Source organism: Bos grunniens, chromosome 24 (genome assembly GCF_055505025.1).
Source record: "Bos grunniens cultivar Pamir isolate PY7600 chromosome 24, Bosgru_T2T1.0, whole genome shotgun sequence".
NCBI classification, from domain to species: Eukaryota; Metazoa; Chordata; class Mammalia; order Artiodactyla; family Bovidae; genus Bos; species Bos grunniens.
In genome coordinates, this window is record NC_141188.1 from 58,657,559 (window position 1) to 58,680,985 (window position 23,427).

A 23,427-nucleotide genomic window follows, 5' to 3' on the forward strand; every position below is an offset into this window, starting at 1 on the left:
GGTTTCCACTTTCCAGGGTAGTATTTGTCCTGCCCAAGGCCGCGCACATTCTTGTGAAGGAGAAGGTCCTTACTCTTTTTAAATTTTACTTTTATATTGGAGTATAGTTTATTAGCAAAGTCATGTCAGGGTCCGGTGTACGTTAAAGTGACTCAGTTATACGCATACATGTATCTATTCTTTTTCAAATTCTTTTCCCATTTAGGTTATTACAGGTCCTGAGCAGGGTTCCCTGCGCGATACAGTAGGTCTCTTTGGTTGTCTATTTTAAATTCAGCAGTGTGTGTATGTCAGTCCCAAGCTCCCAACTTACCCTCCCCTCCACCTCCACCCTTTGGTAGCCGTAATTCTGCGACTCTGTTTGTAAGTTCATTTCTGCCATTTTTCAAGATCCCCACATAAAGCAGTGTCGTGAGGTATTAGTCTTTGTCTGACTTACTTGGTATGATCATCTCTAGGTCCATCCGTGTTGCCATAAATGGCATTGTTTCATTTTTTTTCAATGGCTGAGTAGCATTCCCCTGTATCTATGTGTCACATCTTTGTCCATCCGTTGGTGGACTGAGAGGTCGCCTCCATGTCTTGGCCGTTATAGACGGTCCTGGCTGCAGTGTCCTTTTGAACCATGACTTTTCTGGATATGTGTTCAGGAGTGGGGTTGCCAGGTCGTGTGCTGATGCTGATGTGCTCAGTCGTGACTGACCCTTTGTGCCCCATGGGCCGTAGCCCACCAGGCTCCTCTGTCCATGGAATTTTCCAGGCAAGAATACTGGAGAGGGTTGCCATTTCCTTCTCCAGCTGGATCATACGGTAGCTCTGTCCGTACGGTTCTCCATAGTGGCTGCACCAATTTACATTCCCACCAACAGTGAACGAGGGCTCCCTTTTCTCCACACCTCAGAGGAGGAGGAATTTCTGAGATGAGTAGTCATTCCCATCATCAATTCCATTAGTCCACATTGGGTCAGGAAATGAGAACCTGAAAGGTGAAGTCCAAGACAAAGGGAGCGGGAAGCCCCTTTTTTCTCTGCACTTGCATGTCATTTTTTTCTAGGCCTCCATATATAGCAGTCTGGGAGCTGACACGTACATTTGGAGGTAGGTTGCTGCTGCTGCTAAGTCACTTCAGTCGTGTCTGACTCTGTGTGACCCCATAGACGGCAGCCCACCGGGCTCCTCCATCCATGGGATTTTCCAGGCAAGGGTACTGGAGTGGGGTGCCATAGGTTGAGAACCTACCAAATGTGTTTAAAACTGAGGATGGGCCCAGGCTGGAAGCTCAGGACATAACCACGTATACTTTTGAAGTTCTCGGATGTTCTTTGTTTAATCTTTTCCTTCTGTCCCATGAGCAGCACTTTGGTAGAGTTTGGTTGAGAGTGGCCATTTGGTCCCTGCGATGCTTTGGGTAAAATAGGGAGGGCAGATTCCACGTTGGAAAAATGCCCCAAAGGTGGCCAGAGAGGTGCTATGAGTCACAACCACCAGCAGAGGGCAGAGGCGCCTGAGGGAGCAGTGAGCTCTCGACGGTGGTTAGAAGCACAGGGTGGAGTCACATCCCAAGGCAGGCAAGGCAGAAGTTGGGGGGACCTGTTCCCGGGCAAGTAGGCAGTAGCATTGGGATGCTCAGAGAACTCTCTGGAGGGCACATTTATTTGGTGGAAATGACATCTAATTGGGTTTCCCAGGTGGCGCTAGTGGTAAAGAACCCGCCTGCCAATGCAGAAGACATAAGAGATGTGGGTTTGATCCTTGGGTCAGAAAGATCCCCTGAAGGAGGGCATGGCAATCCATTCCAGTATCCTTGCCTGGAGAATCCTACGGACAGAGGAGACTGCCAGGCTGTAGTCCATAGGGTCGAACAGAGTCAGACACAACTGAATTGACTTAGCACACATGCTAAGACATAACACTGTTGGGCTTAAACTTTCGAAAGACATTTGGAATCAGAATGCCTGTGTCCAAAAATATATCCACCACTTACTAGCTGTGTGACTTGAGGCAATCCACCCAAGCCAGCCAGTCAGGTTTCTTTACATGTCAAGAGGCATACCTAACATTTACCCTCTGGATTTCTTAGGGTTGTGTTAAGGATCAAAAATAAGTCAAGCTCAAAGATATTTTGTAAATGGTATGTGTTATTTCACCTCTGAAATTTTTCCAAGTAAAATGATAAATATTATTAAGGTTTTGTGTTGGTGGTGGTGGTTTTTTTTTTTTTTCCTTTACTGATAATCTGTGTCTCTAACAAGCACTTCAGGGATTCTACCCAACAGGTGTGGGAAACGCAAGTCGCATCTGTCTTTGGTTGTGTCCCACTGTCCCCTCCCACTCTGGGATCATTCCTGGGAGGCAGAATGTGGAGGAACAGGGAGGTGGAGTAGAACCGCATCCTCATTCCTGATTTACAGGAAAGACAGAAGATGCCTGGAAAGAAAGCAGATAAATACGCTGCAGGAAAATAGATCGGTATGTACCCAAGATAATTAAGCAGAGAGCAACATACATTTTAAAGTCACAAAATGACAATTTGAAGAATAGTAACATTTTGAGTAAAAATTCAGGAGGCTAAATTAGACAGTTGATTCATCAATGTTTTTATTCAATTAAGTTTAGCTCACCAGTATTTGATAAACAGCCCTTTTAGGCAGGGCACTGTGGAAGTTACAAGGTTAAGCATCTGCCTTTAAGGAACTGCAGTCTTTCCTGAAAAAGTACCTATTTATTAATTTGACTGTGCCAGGTCTTAGTGGCCGCGTGGGTGATCTTAAGTTGCAGCATGAAGACTCTTAGTTGCAGCCCGGGGGATCTAGTTCCCCCAGTCCAGATGGAACCTGGACCCCCTGCATTGAGAGTGTGGAGTCTTCTCCACTGGACCACTAGGCTAGTCCCTAAGGAGCTGCATTCTTGAGAAGAAAATGCGCGTGTGCAAAAGCAGCGCCAGACCAAGCTTGAGCAGTGAGACCCAACATCCGTTCTGTCCAGGACGGCAGCGGCCGTGAGCTGTGTGTGGCTCTTGGGCACTTGAGATGCAGTCCAAATGGAGAAGTGCCCTATGTGTAAAATACACATCTGATTGCAAAAGACCAGTATTAAAAGAAAAAAAAGGACATAAAATGCCTCAGTAGTAAATTTCATGCTGGTTATAGTGGCTCAGATGGTAAAGCGTGTGCCTGCAATTCGGGAGACCCGGGTTCGATCCCTGGGTTGGGAAGATCCCCTGGAGAAGGAAATGGCAACATGCTCCAGTATTCTTGCCTGGAGAATCCCACGGACGGAGGAGCCTGGTAGGCTACAGTCCATGGGGTCGCAAAGTTGGACACAACTGAGTGACTTCACTTTCACTTTATATATTGGAATGATATTTGGGGTCTTTTGAGTTACAAAAAATATACTGCTATACGTTATTCACTTGCTTTTTGAAATAGATGAGAATCAGTTGTCTGCTGAATTTATGTGAGAGCCCTCACACGTGAACCATGCGTGATTTGATGTCACTGTGCCCCTGTTAAGTCCCACACCCTCGAGTCAACGCCGTTCTCAAGAGCTTCCCTCCCTCTTAGCACACTTAGTACCTTTTCCCTCCACTTTGCCACAGTCCTTAAAATGTGTTTAGAAAGCAGACTGTTTTCACCTGAAATCTAATCTCAATTGGATTCTAGTCAAGATCCAAATAAAATGCTTGGCCTTTTGCCTTGCAGTTTCCCAGACTCAGAGAGTGACACAGACACCTCGGTAACAAGCTAACAAGCCGCGGGTTCCAGTGCTTTGAATGCCCCGCGCTAGGGGCACTTCCGTCACGTTCACTTTCCTCGGCTACCTCGCGTGCAGAGTTGACTAACGAGATGAAAAAACCACCTGTTGAGAGTCTGTTGTGCTTCCTGATGACATGTGCTGTGCAGCTATACATTTACCGTGCTTCTTTTAGACGCTGAAACGTGGTAGGTGCGCAAGAAGAAGTTGCACTGGATGAATTATAAACGCTGTTCTTCTTTAGGATGACTGGCCCAAGGCCAGTCACATGGAAGAAACCTGGAGCCTATAGGGGATTCACTTTTAAATGCTTGGCGATGACTTAGCCTTTTGGAGATTTTTATCTTATTCTACTTTCAAAAGTGACACCAAGCCGGAACTTGACATTGAACTTGAACAGAGCCCACCCCACCCCACCTCCCAGCCCTTTGCTGCGGAAGCCCCTGTACACCTCTCCTCCCGCCCCTCCCACCTGCTCTTCCCAAAGCCCACAAGCCACCCACTTCCTTTCCCCTGTGTGGCCCAAGGCTGCCAGCTCTCTGAATGTTTTCCTTTTGCAACAGCAAACCACACAAAGAGGCCTCTGGCAGCTGCAGGCCTGTTCACCTCAGCAATTCTGAAAAGTGCTTTGTAATTACTAAGCAGAGAGTCTGGGAGGGTTAAGAGACTAAATCTTTGAAGGCAAGATTCATTTCCATTTAGCATTTTATATCCAGTTTTCCAGCGTTAAAGGGGGAATGGGGGCCTACCAGAAGAATTTCACATAGAATTTTAAAAATTGGTTGACAAGGTGTTAAGCGCTTTTCTGGTGAATTGGTTTGTCTTTTGCACATCTCTTGTGAAGTATCGAAGTCTTTTGCCGTTTTTAATTGGGTTGTCTTTTCACTGTTGATTTGTAAGCATTCTTTATATAGTTTGGTTATAAGTCCTTTATCAGATACATGTGTTATATTTAGACCATCTGTGATTTGTCTATTCCTTTTGTGTATTTTAATTAAATGTAATTAAAAATTTTGATGACATCCAACTTATGTCTTAATGATTAGTGCCTTTTATATGCTAAGGACCTCTTTGCCCATCCCAAGGTCATGAAGTTATTATGCTTTATTCTAGCAGCTTTGCGTCTGTGGGTGTTATGGTCTGTGATCCATTATGAATTAGTTTTCGTATTTGGAATGACTGAGTTTTTTTCCTACCCATGAATTCAGTTGTTCCAGTGATAATGTTAAAAAGATTTTCCTTTCTCCATTGAATTAGAGCCAACAGTTGGAAACAATCCAAATGTCCACGGAGAGATAACTGGGTAAATGATAATATATATGATAATAAATTGATAATATATTCTTCTAATGGAACACAACTCAGCAATTTTTTTTAAAGTGAAAACTGTGAATACATGCAACAACCTCAGTGAATTACTCAAAAACAGTGTGTTGAATGAAAGAATCTAAAAAGCATGAAACAGTTCTTACTGCACGCTTCTACTTGTACGACATTCTGGACAAGACAAAACGAATTCTATAGAGACAGAAAGCGAATCAGTGGTCGCCTGGCTGGGGACAGGGAGGGAACCTTTCTGGTGTGGTGGGTATGTTCTTCATCTTGTGTCGGCTGTTGGTTCCATGTGTATTTGACAATTGTCAAAATTCATCCCTGTGGACATCTAAGGGCTGTCCCCATTCATTGCACATTAATTAAACCTCAATTTAAAGTATGTTAAAGGAAAAAAAAAAGAATTAGAATGTGAACCTTCCTGAACTCTGCCCAGGGAATAGCCAGGTCCCTCCGTCTCTGGCGTGGGCTTGCTGCTGAAGTCTGGGAAAGAGAAAGAATCCCACACCGAGCACCCTGCCGCTCCCTGTTCCTCAGACCGTGGGGTAGATTCTTCAAAACATTGGCTCAGAAACTCTCATGGAAAACCAGCTGAGTAAATAATGGGACTTGGGTGAGCTGCTTTTTCCCCCTCTGTGTTTGGAAATTTGAGCCTGTTGTATGTCTTTCAAGCACATTTCATTTAGGAGATAATTTACATTTGCACGAAATCATGGCTGTAGCCCATCTGCTCAACGATTGTATAAGATCCAACACTTAGAAGCTGACGTGCATTGATCTTAGTGAGCAGGAGAACTTGAGTGCCTGGGATCCAAGTTGTTCTGAAATAATCCCCAGCTCCATCCAGCCACAATAGCTTATCATTTCTGACATTTTCTTTGGAACATCACAGTTCATATCCATTTTAGACAGTGAATCACTGGCGGAGGGAGGGGACCTTCAATCCCCCGTCGCTTCACCAGATTTTCTACTGTACTTAAACGAGACTGTGTTGGCAGCTGGGGAGGCGTGGGAGCTGGAAGGGGGTTGTTTGGTTATGTATTCTGATGGTTTTATCACCCAGGATGATTTGTGACAATGAAACAGCTGGAGCAGGAACGCAATTCGTATCAATGCCTGCATGTCGATGGGTTAGGAATGGAATTGCCATCATTTCTGCGCTTTGGTTTTCCCTCAGAAGTTGAGACTCCTGGTTTATTTACAGTCTGCGGTATGCACAGCCAGGCAGCTAAGTCGCTGCGCAGATGGTGGGAAGGGGAGACCGTGTGCTCTGGATCAGTGAGTGAGCATTAACAAGACGGTGTCAGAGGCCAGAGCCCGCAGGAGGTGGCAAATGACAGCAAAGGCTCCTTTTGTCTCCTGCAGTTCTTAACCCTTCCGCTTAGTCCCTTTGCCCCAGTTTCATCTGCCAGGACTCTGGAGAGGAGGAGGAGGGGGTAGCTCCAGGGTTTCCTGGGCAGAGCCCAGGGAGGGGCAGTAACCCAGGAAGGGGCTGCCCCAGCCAGGGGTGGGGGGCATTGGTGGGAATCAGGTGCCGCGATCCTGTGGGAAGGTGGGTTCAGGCCAGAAGGATGGTCCACAGGCCAGACAGACTCTGCAAGCTGGCAAGACGCAGGAAGCCTCCTGGTCTCAGAGTGGAAATGTGGCCAGGGAGGCAGGAAGTGGCTCTAGTCCAGAGAGGAAGTCCCAGGCCATTCGGGAAAGAGCAGTATGCAGCCCCAGCACGAAGAGGCTCGTGGGTGGAAAGTGAGCGTCAGGCCAGGGCGCCTGGGGAGGTGGCCCAAGATGCTGGTGGCGGGCATTGGGCACGCATGCATTTTCTGTCTTCCATTAAACTCAGCTGCTGAGGCCAAGTTCTCGGCCGCAGCTGGAGAGATCAATACCCCAGATACACAAGGGGAAAGCTTCCATCCCCCAGCCTGAGGCTCCCTCTCAGTCATGCATGAGTGTCTGCATATGCGTCTGGGTGTGTGTCTAAGTGAAAAGTCACAGGTGTTACACCAACGGTTGTCTTTGCACAGGAGGAGTTTTCCTTGACCTTTTCAGATGGGGTCTGAGAATTTAACAGTCAAAGACAGATTGAGAGAAGAGCATATAGATTTACTTAACAGAAGTTTTATAGGACGTGGGAGCCTTCCTAAGGAAATGAAGACCCGAAGAACTGGTTAAACCTGACGGTTTTATGCTGGGTTTGATGAGAGGGGACAGTCGTGGAGGAATTTGGCAGAACAAAGTGTCGGAGGGAGGTGCAGTGAACTGGGGACATTTGGCAAGGTCTGTTTGGATTCTTCTTGGTGTCCCTTTGTCTCTGAGATAAGACTGTTCCTTCCTTTCCTCCACAAGAGAAATGTATGGCCCGCTTAAAGGGAAGATCAGAAATGCACCTGTCATTCCTCAAATTCCTTCTGCTTGTAATATTGGGGGTGGTGTTTTCTGAACCCCATTGCCTTCCATGTGGTAGAAACGTGAGGTGAAAGGGGAAGTCGTTTTGGCCCCATGTATTATAAGTAGTCTTCAGGGCTTCCCAGGTGGGGCTGTTGGTAAACAACCCACCTGCAGATGCTGGAGACTCAAGAGATGCAAATTTGATCCCTGGGCCCTGGAAGAGGAAATGGCAACCCACTCCAGTATTCTTGCCTGGGAAGCCCCATGGACAGAGGAGCCTGGCTGGCTACAGTCCGTGGGGTCGCAAAAAAGTCAGACAGACTGAGGGGACTTAGCACGGTTGTACATAGTAGTCCTCATGTATGTGTTAGAATGAATGAATGAATAATTGAGAAGCCTTTAGTACAGATGGTCCTTCTTCCCAAGGCCATCTTTATAGCTACCTGGTTCTTAATATTCTTAATCTTCTATTTCTTGGGACAGAATCTGTCGACTCTGCCCTCTGAGCCATCATGAAATGCACATTCTTTAACTTCCTTCACAGAATCTGGTGTTGATTTTTTATTTTTTTAATGAAGTTAACTGAAGTGGAAACTGTAGGGTCCTGAAAATAGAGGGGTGGGTCTTACTACCAGCTGAAGACGTAAGAACAGAGGCTTGATCTGAGTCTAAAACAGCAGACTGTGCAAGAGAGTTCACACTCAGCATAACCATCTTCAGACATGGACTCAGCCTCACGCTGGGTGTCCTTTAGGTCTCTCTTGGCCTCCAAGCTCTGTCAGGGGTGTCTGGTCTAACTCTTCCCCAGGTGCCTGCTCCGGGCAGTGACCAACCACATCCTGGCCGCAGCTGCTGTTACCTCACAGTATCTTGCTGTCACTCCTGCACCAGATCCATTACTGAGTATCTACTAGATGCCGGCCCAAGCACTGCGGACTTTACAAATATGACCCCCTTTGGTACTCAGGCTGACCCTGGAAGGTAAACATTAACCTCATGGTTAGACACAGAAGATGAGACTCAGAATGTAAGAAATTTACCAGAGGTCAGAGTTGAAATTCATATTCAAGACTGTCCTTGTCCCAGGCCTGCTGTTTCCACTATACTGCTCAGACTTCCTATCCTGAAAGCTTTTTTGTTCTCAATAGTTTCCTATTACAATTAAATAACCCTGGAACAGTATGAAACCCTAAGAGCTAATGTCTTGGTTATGCCAATAGAAATACAGCTTGGCAGCAAATGGAGATTTAGTATAGGCAATTCTCAGGGAACAGCTGAGGGGCAAGGAAGTCGTAATTGTGAGAGGACAGAAACTGTGATTTAGATTTAGATTGTTTTGTTCTCATCTGCAGAAGCTCAGGAAAAGTCACAAAATAAATGCAACGCTGTAGACGTCATTGGCATTCTCTTCTGGCAGTTTAGCAACTGACCCATGTTGTTGTCTTTGGGGGTCCTCACTCATGAGTTTGGTGGTCTTGCTTCCACCATGGAAGAGACTGAGTCACTCTTACATATCAAGGAATGATAGTTATTCCTTGCACGTGCCCTAGAACTTTCTGATCAGACATTCTACCCAAGACTTTGAATCGGGAACACTCCAGGCAGCAAGTTGGACTCTCTGGGTCAAGGGTGGCAGTGCATTCAAGGCACAGTACCATGCGGTCCAAGCACATGGGGCATGCGGTCCCCAGCACATGGGGCATGCGGTCCCCAGCACATGGGGCGTGTGGTCCCCAGCACATGGGGCCATGCAGTCCAAGCACATGGGGCCATGCGGTCCCCAGCACATGGGCCATGCGGTCCCCAGCACATGGGGCCATGCGGTCCCTAGCACATGGGCCATGCGGTCCCCAGCACATGGGGCCATGCGGTCCCCAGCACATGGGGCCATGCAGTCCAAGCACATGGGGCCATGCGGTCCCTAGCACATGGGCCATGCGGTCCCCAGCACATGGGGCCATGCGGTCCCCAGCACATGGGCCATGCGGTCCAAGCACATGGGCCATGCGGTCCAAGCACATGGGGCCATGCGGTCCCCAGCACATGGGCCATGCGGTCCAAGCACATGGGCCATGCGGTCCCCAGCACATGGGGCCATGCGGTCCCCAGCACATGGGCCATGCGGTCCCCAGCACATGGGCCATGCGGTCCAAGCACATGGGCCATGCGGTCCCCAGCACATGGGGCCATGCGGTCCCCAGCACATGGGCCATGCGGTCCCAGCACATGGGGCCAAGGCAGGATGACTTTGGTAGACCAATTCTGCAGCAGTTTCTGCAACTGTTCCTCGCTATTTCACCCTAAACAGGGTTCTGTAAATCTGAAAGTGTAATTCTGTATATTCTGTAAATATAATTTCTTTCTCTTTAAAAAAAAAAAAATGGTACTTACATTGAGATGTACTTCATATACCATAAAATTTCTTCTTTTAAGGTGTGCAGTTTGGTGGGGTTTTAGCAAACAATTGTGTAACCGTTGGAAGTAATTACAGGAGATTTTAATCATTTCTCCCCGCTAGACCACAAGCATCAGCAGTTCTTCCCCATGCCCTTGCCAACCAGTAACCTGCTTTCCTTATCTACGGATCTACTTATCCTGGACATTGCATATAAATGGAATCATGTGATATGTGGCCTTTTGTGACTTTCTTATTTCAGTTAGCATGATGATTTCAGCTTGAAAATGTATCATTTCCTTTTATGACTGAATAATTTTCCACTGTAGAGATACATCATAATTTGCTTATCCCTTCCTCCACTGATGGACATTTAGGTTACTTCCGCTTTGGGGCTTTTATAAATAACGCGTCTGTGAACATTCATGGACATGCGGCAAAACTGAACCTCCATTTATAAAAATTAAAACAAACTCTCAACAAAGTAGTCTTTTTGAGTCCTTGAGCAACAGAATACAAAGAAACTAAAAGGCGCTAAAAATAACTGCACTGTGAAGCAGCTGGGGCAAATTACAAATAATAAAATACAAAAAGATGGAAAGCCAAGCACCGCTTCTGAGATGCTAGGAGCTAAAACAGGGCACCAAGCCTGATCCCTGCACACAGAACCACCTGAGCCACCCCACCAGCCCAGTCTACAGTCTGCCCCACCCTCACCTCATTTAATGAATGAGCCTGCCCCCTCAGAGAGTAAGCAGGGATACCTGCTAAATTGTTTTCACTCCCCCGGGCTAAAGCAGGAGTCCCAGTAAAGCCTTGCTTGCATTTCTTCTCTGGCCTCTTATCAATTTTATTGAGTAAACAATCCAAAGACCCAAGTTGGTAACAACTTGGGAAAATGAAAGATCTGAATCTCTTCTTGTAATAATCAGAATTTTGGGGCGGGGGCGGGGTGGTGGTAGCAGTGGGGCGTAGAGGGGAAGGTCCTGGAATCTGGTCCTTAATAAGAAGAAATAACTCTTAAGTGCTGAAAAGTTCCCAGGCAGGAGGACTATGACTGGCCTATTTGAAGAAGCTCAGGAACACTGTATTTTCAAAGGTTTGTCACAAATTCTTTTTAGTCACCTGTGAGTGTCAATGTAATAATCGTAACCATCCTCATGGGTGGAGACCCCAGAATCATGGAAGACCTGAAAAGGCAGATAGATTTCTAGTCACTGATCAGCTGTGAGGTTGGTAGTGGCTGCCTGGGTCCTGCCGCTGAGATGAGTTACCAGGTCTCGTGTGGGCTGGGACAGGAAGAGATCAGTGATTGATTAGTGATGTCTGCCATTGCCATGGGGCGGGGCATGGTTGTGGGGAAAGTCTGCCTTCTATTTGCTGTTTCCTCTTAGAAAGACTTGGCTACCCTTTCTCATTTTATGATGAGACACATATAGTACAAAAGCCCAGACGGAAACATATATGTACACGTTAAGGGACAAAAATAAAACACCTTCTTTGAAGCATTTCTCTAGATAGCAGCTTCCAAAAAATCTCCCCGGGCGACACGTGGCATTGTCTCACAACTTCTTTAAGGTCTGATTTAAATAAATCCCTTTTGGCACAGCTCAAGCCCAGGCCCTTTCATTCTATCCTCAGAGAAAAACAGAACAGCTGCTCCTGCTCTTTATTCAGTATGCCTCACTATTTTTAAGAATTCAGTTCTCCAGAAAAAAAAAAAAAATTAATGAGACTCTTCTATTTTAATGAGTTCCTTGTTTGGTAGATTGGCATTTTTTCTCCCGCAAGCTCAAAATTCTTGGTTACAGTGACAAATTAGAATAGAACATTGAGACTAGAAGGAATTTTGATATTATCCAACTCTTCCTTTCGCAGATGGCACCAGAGGCCCCGGACCCCAGGAGGCCTGGCCTGCGCACACGGCAAAATCGGATCTAAGACCCGCCGTCTGACCTGCTGGTTGGAGGCTCTGCTGTCTGACCACAGTATGTCAACAATCAGTGTGTGCTTTCGGTTTGTTTTCTTTGTCAGGACCACATGGCATGTGGGATCCAAACCCCCTGCAGGAGAAGGACGGAGTCTTAACCGCTGGACTACCAGTTGTTTTTTTAACCGACACTTTGGTTCTTTCTCTTTTTTAGCCACACCATACAGCTTGCGGGATCTTTGTTCCCCGACCAGGGATCAAACATGCCCTCCCTGCGGAGGAAGCACAGAGTCTTAACGACTGGACTGCCAGGGAAGTCCTATCGATGTGTTCTGAAGTGAGCATAAACCCAGGGCCACACGTGTTGGGGTCCATTTTGACACACATCACTGACTTCTATCTCAAGGCCTTGGGTCTTCTTGCTACAGGGCTTCAGACCATGCTTGGCACAGGCCAGAAGAAATGGTAGATTCACGTCTCAGGAGCAACACTTAACCAGTGAGGAATGGAAACAGGCAGAAGGGACAATTCTGAAGTCTTTGTGACCTGGTGTCTCAGAGACTCCCCAGCAGGCTTGAGCCCACACCAGTGACCCTCTTGTGAAAGGACTCTTTATCTTCTTACCCTGTGTCACTGCCCTACACCCTCATGGTGCTTCTCAAATAAACACTTTGCACCCAAGTCCTTATTTCAGGATCTTCTTTCTGGGGAAATCAAACTAAGACCATGCTCTACAAGAAAAGAGCTTTACAACGTGTTCAACAGGAGCTGTAAATTTAGGAAATTGGCTATGAATGAATTTCCCATGTGGAGTGATCTTCAGGAACATCTTTATAATTTATGGAGCTCAGTGCAGAATGAAAATGTGGGGTCCTTTGTTGAAATATTACTAAGAATTTCAAGATAAAAGCAGCAGAGCATTAATCCAACAGTAGAGGCTTCTAAGAGGAGGCCTTTGTGACTGTTCAGGTTTTGGTTCAGTCGCTCAGTTGTGTCTGACTCTTTGCGACCCCATACACTGCAGCACACCAGGCCTCCTTGTCCATCACCAACTCCCGGAGTTCACTCAAACTCATGTCCATTGATTCAGTGATGCCATCCAACCATCTCATCCTCTGTCGTCCCCTTCTCCCACCTTCAATCTTTCCCAGCATCAGGGTCTTTTCCAATGAGTCAGTTCTTCACATCAGGTGGCCACAGTACTGGAGTTTCAGCTTCAGCATCAGTCCTTCCAGTGAATATTTAGGACTGATTTTCTTTAGGATGGACTAGTTGGATGCTCAGGTTATATATACCCAAGAAGCTGGCCCTGGCGGCCTTTCTATGTAAAAACCCTGCTGGCGACGCTGGCACACTTGTTGAGCCCTTCCTGTGTGCCAGGCCCTTGTGCTGAGCCCTTTAGCTTGCACAGTGCCATGTGTTCCTATCACAGCTCCAAGGAATTGATGTCATTTATTGGAAAATCTCTTCTACTGGAGGAGCAACATTTGATGAGATGCTGAGTGGGACTTGTCCTGTGGTCCTGGGATCACGAGTAAAGTTGAAAGTGACAAAAATAACCAACCCTAAGGCAAGCAAGGCACCACAGCCTGCTACGGTAGGCAGAATAACGGTGCCCTGAAGGCGTCCACATTCTCTTTTTAAATAATGTATTTTTAAAAATTAATCAATTTTTGGTTGTGAGAGGTCTTTGTTGCTGCACATGGGCTTTCTCTGGTTGTGGTGAGCAGCGCGAGGCTCTAGCTGTGGTGTGCGGGCTTCTCGTTGAGGTGGCTTCTCTTGTGGAGCACAGGCTCTAGGGTGTGCGGGCTTTGGTAGTTGCAGTACGCAGGCTGAGTTGCCCCACGGCACGTTGGATCTGGTTCCCTGATCAGAGATCTAACCCACGTCCCCTGCATTGGCAGGTGGGTTCTTAACTGTTGGACCACCAGGGAAGCTCCAGTGTCCACATTCTAATCTTCAGAACCTGTAAGTGTTTACCTAACATGGAAAAAGGACTTTGAAAATAGAATTAAAGGTAGAGACCTGGACATGTGGAGATTTTCCTTGATTATCCAGCTGGGTTCATCTGAGTCTTTAAGGGAACCTTCTCTCGTTGAGGTCAGTCAGGTAGGTGTAACCATGAGGAAAGCCAAAGAGACATGGCATCGCTGGCTTTGAAGGTCTGTGCGGCTGGCCTGGGGGCAGCCTCACGAAGCTGGAAAAGACAAGAAAGTCTCTCCTAGAGACTCCAAAAAGAACTGAGCCCTGCTCTAACAAAAGAATGAATTTCTGTTATATTAAGCCATTCAGTTCAGTTCAGCTCAGTCACTCAGTCGTGTCCGACTCTGCAACCCCATGGACTGCAGCATATCAGGCCACCCTGTCCATCACCAACTCCTGGAATTTACCCAAACTCATGTCCATTGAGTCGGTGATGCCATCCAACCGTCTCATCCTCTGTCATCCCCTTCTCCTCCCTCCTTCAATCTTTCCCAGCATCAGGGTCTTTTCCAGTGAGTCAGTTCTTTGCATCAGGTGGCCAAAGTATTGGAGTTTCAGCTTCAGCATCAGTCCTTCCAATGAATATTCAGGACTGATCTCCTTTAGGATGGACTGGCTGAATCTCCTTGCTGTCCAAGGGACTCTGAAGAGTCCTCCAACACCACAGTTCAAAAGCATCAATTCTTCAGCACTCGGCCTTCTTTATAGTCCAACTGTCATATCCATACATGACGACTGGAAAATAGTCATCCATACATGACTATTAAGCCTTTGAGCTGTGGTAATTTGTTACAGCAGCCATAGGAAGCTAACATATCCACATTAAACAAATATTTTATTTATTTATTCGGCTGCTTTGGATCTTAGTTGCAGCACAAAGAAATTTCAATCTTCGTTGCGGTCTGAGGGTTTTTTTTTTAGTTGCAGCATGCAAACTCTTAGTTGCAGCTCATGGGATCTAGTTCCCTGATCAGAGATTGAACCCCAGGCCCCCTGCATTGGGAACTTGGAGTCTCAGCCACTGGGCCACCAGGGAAGTCCCATGTAGCCACATTCCAAAGAAAGACATCGACATTCAGCCAGATGCCTGCTCACAGAGCTCAGGTACCATCTCCAATCCCAGGACCCAGTCAGTGGGGCTGGGCAGGAGAGACCGTGAGCAGCAGCTGATGGTCCGGATGGTCAGGATGCCCTGTGCTGCTTCTGTCTGGGCCCTACCCCCAGACCCCAGCCTGCTCTTCATGGTCTGATAGCGTTCTGCTCTTGGCTCTGGAAGTCACACAGGGAGGACAGGACTAGAGGTACCCTGGGTACACAGAGTTAAAGCAGGGAGGAGCGAGGGGGGAGTGCCCTGGGACCATAAAGCAACACCATGGACCTTTAAGAAAAATTAAAAATGATCTGATTTTTTTTTCACTGTAAAAATGATGTTTCCCCTCATTGTAGAATGAACTCATGTTCATCTGCGTTTTCCAAAATATTTGTAGAGCATAACAAAGAAAATAAATCTAACACTATCCAGCTGCAGTCATTGTAAATATTATGCCACTTCCTTCAAGTCTTTTATTGACCGTATGCTCTATCACATCTATTGCTGTAAAAACTAAGATTATGTACAGCCTTTTTCATTTAACAATGAATTAGTATTGCTGCATTAGTATTTTCCTGCATAATTAAAGATTTTTAGAAGACTTTCCTGAATAGCAGCATATTATTATCCAGCACATAATAATTTATCTCCTATACTCATACATATGGAGATTTGTTTCTACTTTTTTCAATTTATTAACAATATTGTGATGAGGGTCCTTGCATTCCCAGCACAATATAAGACAGTCCCGCACCTTATCTTTTTCTTTTTCTTTTTTTGTGGAAGAAGGCTATCTTTAGATAAATTTTTTTAATCTTTGTCATCAGTCTATCAAAAGATCGTGTCAATTCAGTTCAGTTCAATCGCTCAGTCGTGTCCAACTCTTTGTGACCCCATGAATCGCAGCACGCCATGGCCTCCCTGTCCATCACCAACTCCCGGAGTTCACTCAGACTCATGTCCATCAAGTCAGTGATGCCATCCAGCCATCTCATCCTCTGTCATCCCCTTCTCCTCCTGCCCACAATCCCTCCCAGCATCAGAGTCTTTTCCAATGAGTCAACTCTTCACATGAGGTGGCCAAAGTACTGGAGTTTCAGCTTTAGCGTCATTCCTTCCGAAGAACTCCCAGGGCTGATCTCCTTCAGAATGGACTGGTTGGATCTCCTTGCAGTCCAAGGGACTCTCAAGAGTCTTCTCCAACACCACAGTTCAAAAGCATCAATTCTTTGGTGCTCAGCCTTCTTCACAGTCCAACTCTCACAGCCATACATGACCACTGGAAAAACCATAGCCTTGACTAGACGGACCTGTGTTGGCAAAGTAATGTCTCTGCTTTTGAATATGCTATCTAGGTTGGTCATAACTTTCCTTCCAAGGAGTAAGTGTCTTTTAATTTCATGGCTGTAATCACCATCTGCAGTGATTTTGGAGCCCCAAAAAAGAAAGTCTGACACTATTTCCACTGTTTCCCCATCTATTTCCCATGAAGTGATGGGCCCGGATGCCATGATCTTGGTTTTCTGAATGTTGAGCTTTAAGCCAACTTTTTCACTCCCCACTTTCACTTTCATCAAGAGGCTTTTGAGTTCCTCTTCACTTTCTGCCATCAGGGTGGTGTCATCTGCATATCTGAGGTGATTGATATTTCTCCCCGCAATCTTGATTCCAGCTTGTGCCTCTTCCAGTCCAGCGTTTCTCTTGATGTACTCTGCACATCAAGATTGTGTAACTGTATGTATATATATGTTTAAAGAATGGTAATGAATGTCTACAGTCTTACATCTCAGATTAAATCGTAGAGTGATAATGCTTGTATCATTTAAACCCCCTCTTTTGTGCCTCTCTGATGACACCCCCCCATTAGAGAAAAATATTTTTGTGAATCTTCCTTTAGTTTTCTTCATAATTTGACCACTTATGTACATCTGACTAAACTATATATTGTCTAAATGTACATGAATTTGTCCTCTTCATGACTGGAGTTGTAACTTCTGTTTTTATTTTCTTTTATAGCTTGATTCTTTTCATCAACATAAAATTTTTTTCTTTCTATACCACATGGCATCTGGAACTTCACCGACCAGGGATCGAACACATGCCCTCTGGAGCGGAAATGCTGAGTCTTAACCACTGCACCACCAGGAAAGTCCAACATTGTATTTTTGAGGTCCAGTTATGCAACACTTGCAGCTCTATGATGTGATTCATTGCTGTTTCATGCAAGTCAGCAACCTACCTTGTCTTTATAAAACTGGTATTCAACATTTAAAAAAAAAATTGGAGTCAATTTTATGGTGACTGCTGGACCACATGTCTATGAGCAGTGTGTTGAGCAAATGCCCAACTTGTTGGAACAAGCATGCAATCCACAAGATGGCAGCTGGAAAGGGAGATCACAGACATTTAGATGTAAACAATTTGACGTGTGTGTTTAAAAAAAATCCATCTTATTACTCTCCTGCCACATCTGTAGTTAATACTGCGAGATGATTGATAAAAGGAGAAAGCATCATGTTGACAGTGATCATCCTCAGCTTTTAAGGAGACCTGCAGGACATGTGGGAGAAGGCAATGGCACCCTACTCCAGTACTCTTGCCTGGAAAATCCCATGGACAGAGGAGCCTGGTAGGCTGCAGTCCATGAGGTCGCTAAGAGTCGGACACGACTGAGCGACTTCACTTTCACTTTTCACTTTCAGGCATTGGAGAAGGAAATGGCGACCCACTCCAGTGTTCTTGCCTGGAGAATTCCAGGGACGGGGGAGCCTGGTGGGCTGCCGTCTGTGGGGTCCCACAGAGTCGGACACGACTGAAGCGACTTAGCAGCAGCAGCCAGCAGCAGGACATGTGACTCGGTTGAATCGCTTCAGAATACGATTTGCTCAGCGCAGTTGAAAAATGCCTTATACCAAGCATAATGTCAGTGTTTGGGGACTGTTCTGCCTTAAGCTTGCTACTACACCAAGGATAACAGATTTGTTTTCTTTGGAGAAGACCTTTTTGTTTTGTCTTCATTTGTTTTTTATGTTGCCTCTGAATACCCTTCCTGGTTGGCAGTAATGTTACATGCATGCATGCTAAGTCGCTTCAGTCGTGTCTGACTCTTTGAGATGCCAGAGACTATAGCCCACCAGGCTCCTCTGTCCATGGGATTCTTCAGGCAAGAAGACTGGAGTGGGCTGCCATGCCCTCCTCCAGGGGAATCTTCCCGACCCAGGGATTGAACCCACATCCCTTATGTCTCCTGCATTGGCAGGCGGATTCTTTACCACCGGCGCCACCTGGGAAGCCCAGGAAAGGAGTTGCTGGCTCCCCACCATGGGAGACGGAGAGTGACAGCCGGCCCCTCCTGTTGCTGCTGGTGACAAGGGTGTGGGCATGGAGCCCAGGCTTAGCCAGTTGTGTTCTGGGGCCTGGGATGCTCACCCTCAAGCAGTAAAGCAGAGATGCAGTGGAAGATGACCGCCAGGTGAGGCCGCAGGGCGGCCAGCAGCCCGTGGTGAATGTCCCGCGTGCGGGGCCATATGGCAGTGGCAGGTTCCTGGCTGGCCGTCCCTGGCAGCAGAGTCTGGCGGTGTTCCCAGCTGCCAGTGCTCTTTCTTGTTCCAACCCATTTCCCAAGCCTTGCTTCTCAACGTTCCCGTCAATTCTCTGGGTTACTCGTTATCCTGTCAATGCACTGTTTTTCCTTCTTAAGTTTGCCAGAGGTGATTTATTCTTGTTGTCACCATGAAACTCAGACTGTCCCACTTGTCAATTATGGTCTGGTGGGCTGCTGTCTCTGGGGTCGCACAGAGTCGGACAAGACTGAAGCAATTTAGCAGCAGCAGCAGTATAATTTAGTTTTTTTGTCGTGCATCAGGCATTGATCAGGACCCTCATTTCTTGTTAAAACACTGTGTAATGGGGAAATGAGATCCACAGCATTTTTTGAACGACGATGTTAAAGCTGAAACTCCAGTACTGTGGCTACTTCATGTGAAGACTTGACTCATTGGAAAAGACTCTGATGCTGGGAGGGATTGGGGGCAGGAGGAGAAGGGGACAACAGAGGATGAGATGGCTGGATGGCATCACTGACTCAATGGACATGAGTCTGGGTGAACTCTGGGAGTTGGTGATGGACAGGGAGGCCTGGTGTGCTGCAGTTCATGGGGTCGCAAAGAATCGGACATGACTGAGCGACTGAACTGAACTGAACTGAAGCCATCATTAACACAGCCTATTCATGAACTGGAAGTTCTCCGTTTTAATGCCCTTTATAAGTACAAAGTTCCATTCTGTTACTGTTGCCTTAGTGTCTTTTACACCGAGCTCATTTTGAGATTTATTCTTCACACACACAAAAATCTACCTTCCTATCTTAGGCTTTGTGACCCCTCTGCGCCCACTTCCTTAGCTGAGAACCCTGGTGCGTGTTTCCTAATTCTGCGGCCTGGACCCTGGGATGCTGACCATAGAATTTCTGTTCTTTCCAGCTGTTGGTGATTTCTCTGTACCAATTTCCTCCTACTAACTGTCCCCCACCTCCAAGCCAGGTCCCAGGTCTGACCTACTTGGCATGGACCAGAGTCCCCTGAGGCCAAGTGCTTATGAGTTTATTACCAGCCAAATGTAGACATTTTATGAGTGCTCTTTCAGAAAAGGAGTGCGTATCCAAACAATGAGTCATTGTTTTAATTATCAGATTGGCAAAGATAAAAAGGATTGATAACCGACAATGTTGGTGAGAGTGTGGGAAATAGACCTTCATTCACTTTTGGAGAGTGTTAGTAAAGTTATCCTGGGGAGGAATTTGGTGATAACTATCAGAAGATTAAGAGTCCATTGCTGGTAGAGTCAAAAAATGGTACAACCATTGTGGAAACTAGCTACGCTCTTATAAAATTAAACATATATCTACCCTATGACCCAACTATTCCACTCATAGGTACCCAAGAGACATGAAAACCCAGGCTCACACAATGCCACGTACCAGAATATTCACAGCAATTAAATTTGTTATAGCTCAAAATTGGAAACAACCCAAGGGTCTGTCAACAGGAAAACAGGCGCTACTAATGTGTGCAGCAACATGGGTGAATCATTCATGGTGCGGTCCTCCTTTACATTCCTTTTAGGGGCTAAGAGGGGGTTTTTTGAATGGGAAAAAATAAAGCCTAAGAGTCAGTTACCTGAGATGTGGCTTGTGAGTTGTAAACAGTCTGAATTTGATGAGAAAAGGACATGGGTTATAGTAGAAGGGTCTGGTACTTTGGGCAGGTCCTCTGAGCCCAGAATATTACCTATCCTGCCTAAGGCTAGAGAGAAATTTATAATCCTAAATCAGTCTGCAAAAGCAGAGTCAAATAAGTTCAAGTCCAAAAATATTTCCAGTGTGAATTCTTTGCTCAACTCTGGTTCATGTGCCTGGGGGCGGGGGTAGATGGAGGTGGGTGAAGAGCAGGTGTTATAAGTAAACAGTGATACAGCACTTTTTTGAGGTGCTGAAATATAAATTATGGTAAAAAAAAAAACATTTTCTAGAGAATACTTGGAGACAGGTCATAATCAAGCTTGAAATAGGGTGGGGAAAAAAATCTGAGCACCAAAGGTAGTCGGAAAAGAATGAACTGGGATGAAATCAGGATTTGAGAGAGTGAAGGCAGAGCAACAAAAACCAGCCAAATGAGAAGAAAGTAATGAATTATGAAAGCCACGTGACAGGCTTGGTTTGTTTTCCTAAACATCTTTCTTTGAATATTCTCACAGTTCTTAGCAGTATGTCACTTATTTTTAGACGACTCAATCAATATTGATTGTAATGGCAGAAAATGTAATAAAGAACAAAGATGCCATTACTCTTAAGATACTGAACCTCACTTCCTAGTATCACCTGGAAAATCGCTGTGACAGAGTGAATTCCTCAACACCATCTAGACAGCTGGTACTTTGAAAGGTGCTGTTACCGAGCAGGCTCGCCTGCCCCGCTTGCCCTGTACGTGCGCTCCTGCGTGCTCGGTCGTGTGTGACTCTGCAATCCCATGTACCATAGCCTGCCAGGCTCCTCTGTCTATGGGACTTTCCCAGCAAGGATACTGGAGTGGGTTGCCATTTCCTCTTCCAGGGGATCTTCCCAACTCAGGGATCAAACATGTCTCCTGCTTCTCCTTCATTGCAGGCAGATTCTTTACTACTGAGCCACTAGGGAAGCCCACAGCAAGCCAAACACTGAGATAAGGAGGTTTGCAGCAGAGAAAAGTTTTATGAGTCAGCCAAGCAAGGAGACAGGAGAAGAAATCTCAGAAATACTTCCCAGAAGGGAAGGGGCTCGGAGGTTTTATGGGACAAGGAAGCAGGGTGGTCTGAGGCATGGGGAGCATGGGGAAAGGTGATTGGAAATAAGAAAAAAGTGAGGTAATCATTCTGTGCAGTTTGGCTAAACTACAGGCTTCTTCACAGGATGCAGGTTCAGAAAATGGTGGCACTGGGATGGTTTGAGTGAGGAGGTTTTGGTCCTGTGTCATCAAGCGGTCACCAAGGGTACACTTGTGCATGACCAGGTGGAGAGTCAGTGGTCCTAACCTGTCTTACGTGCCTGTTGGGCAAACGTCTTGTTTAGGCTCTGTGCTGCTTGGAGGGCAGGCAAGTTTTTGTCACAACAGTTACAGAAAACAAGCTTGGTCTGTGAAAGCAGGTTACGGGAGGAATGGATCTAACGGATGATTATCCTGTTTCAAAGGCACCACCAAAAGGAGTAAACTTTCCTCCGTGGTGCATCAGCTTCTTTTACATTTTAAAGGGCTCCTGTAGAAGATTTTCATGGGATTCCAGTTATAAACTTGTAATTTTAACTGTTTCCTATTAGTCTCTATTTTTACTGTATCTAATGCAAAGTTCTGTGCATAACTATTTTTGTTCACATTACAAATTTGACTGTAAAGTCAATTTTGATAAACCGAATCTTTCCTTTTATTACTTCTTTTTATAAAATTGGAGGACCATTCCCTTGAAGAAATGCTTTCAATACTTAAATTAACAAACTCTCTGTTCAGAATGATAAGCCAAAATGAGCATTTGAAATATAACATTGTAAATCAACTATATATCAATAAAAATATTTTAAAAAGAAGTTAAGAAAATTGGCATTTAAATTTTTTATGATTTTTAAAATGATCCATGTAATTGTAGAAGGGTTGAAAAACATAGGAAATTATTTAAAAGAATAGTAAAAAGTTGCAAAAATTATGAAAAGGAAAGTATACATTGTGAAGGATATCCTCAGTGGTCCAGTGGTTAAGACTTCACCTTCCAATGCAGGGGGGTATGGCTTCTATCCCTGATCGGGAAGCTGAGATCCTACTTGCTTCATGGCCAAAAAATCAAAACATAAAACAGAAGCAACATTGTAACAGATTCAATAAAAGACTTTTTAAATGGTCCGCATTAAAAAAAAAAGTGTACACTGTGAAATTACCCCAATCAAACTACAGTTGACCCTTGAAAAGCATAGGAGTTAGTGGTGCCCACTCCTGTGCAGTGGAAAACCCACATGTAACTTTTGATTCCCTCAAAATTAACTGCTAATAGCCTACTGTTTATCAGAAGCCTCCCCAGGAACAGAAATAGTTGATTCAGCAGGGAAGTCACTCATGTCATGATAAATGAATGAAATTCTAGTATCTGTGTTGATTGTTTCACTTTCATCTTATGTCAAAGCACATGAAAATATTAACCAACATTCATGTTAGAATTACACTCATCCATCAATGATGTGAGCAACTCGTTCGCTGAATTGAGTAGTAACCAAGCATTTAGCCATAGTCTGACTTCATGACATGGTTGTTGATGATAGAATTCTAAAACTGATGGTGGGCTTTGAAGAAACAGCAAGTCATGCTGATTCAGAGGTATAAACTGAAAAATAAGGCGAGTGTTTTAGTTTAAAATTAATTTCATTTCTAAAATTACATAAAGAAATTACTTACAAAGATTTTTCTATTAACCTCTATCGTGAATTTTACTAGTATAACATTATATTATTTTTCAGATTCCGATCCCTCGAATGCCAAACTGACAAAGTAATCTTGTGCTGAAGCTGAAAGAGACTTCTGTTTCATGCATATAACTTGTACCAGAGCGAGTTTGACGGTACACCCCATGTCAGAATTAAGGACGATAAATTTATCGAAAAAATAGTGGATTGGAATGTAACTCCACTTACCAAAAAATGATTGGCTTACAACTGCAGGTGACTGAATATAAGGACTTGGCAAAAAACAACAAAAACTTTTGTGAGACTCAGATGGCTATATGAAATATATAATCGAGTATTGTATATGTTAGTATTATTTGTAAACTGGGTGCTACACATCCATTTTATCAGTAAAATTGACAAAACACAGAGACATGTATTTTTCTAGAGAGCAGTTGTTAAACGTGTACCAGCACACCTGCTGCTCCTCACTCCCCAGCCCTGTGTTGGCTGCTCCTCCACCCAAAAGGTTAACTTTTCTGCGTAGAGCCCCTCTCCCCAGTTCTGATCATACCTAACAGGGCAGGCCCCTGCCTTCAGAC

General features: G+C 45.3%; 1 long non-coding RNA gene across 1 annotated transcript; it reads left to right on the forward strand.

Annotated features, from left to right (window-relative positions):
* Window positions 1-11,196: 11,196 nt before the first annotated feature.
* Window positions 11,197-12,470, forward strand: LOC147346344 (uncharacterized). Its single transcript, XR_015154116.1, has 3 exons — window positions 11,197-11,443; window positions 11,744-11,853; window positions 12,010-12,470. It is a non-coding gene; the product is annotated as an uncharacterized LOC147346344 (long non-coding RNA).
* The last annotated feature ends 10,957 nt before the right edge of the window (window positions 12,471-23,427 follow it).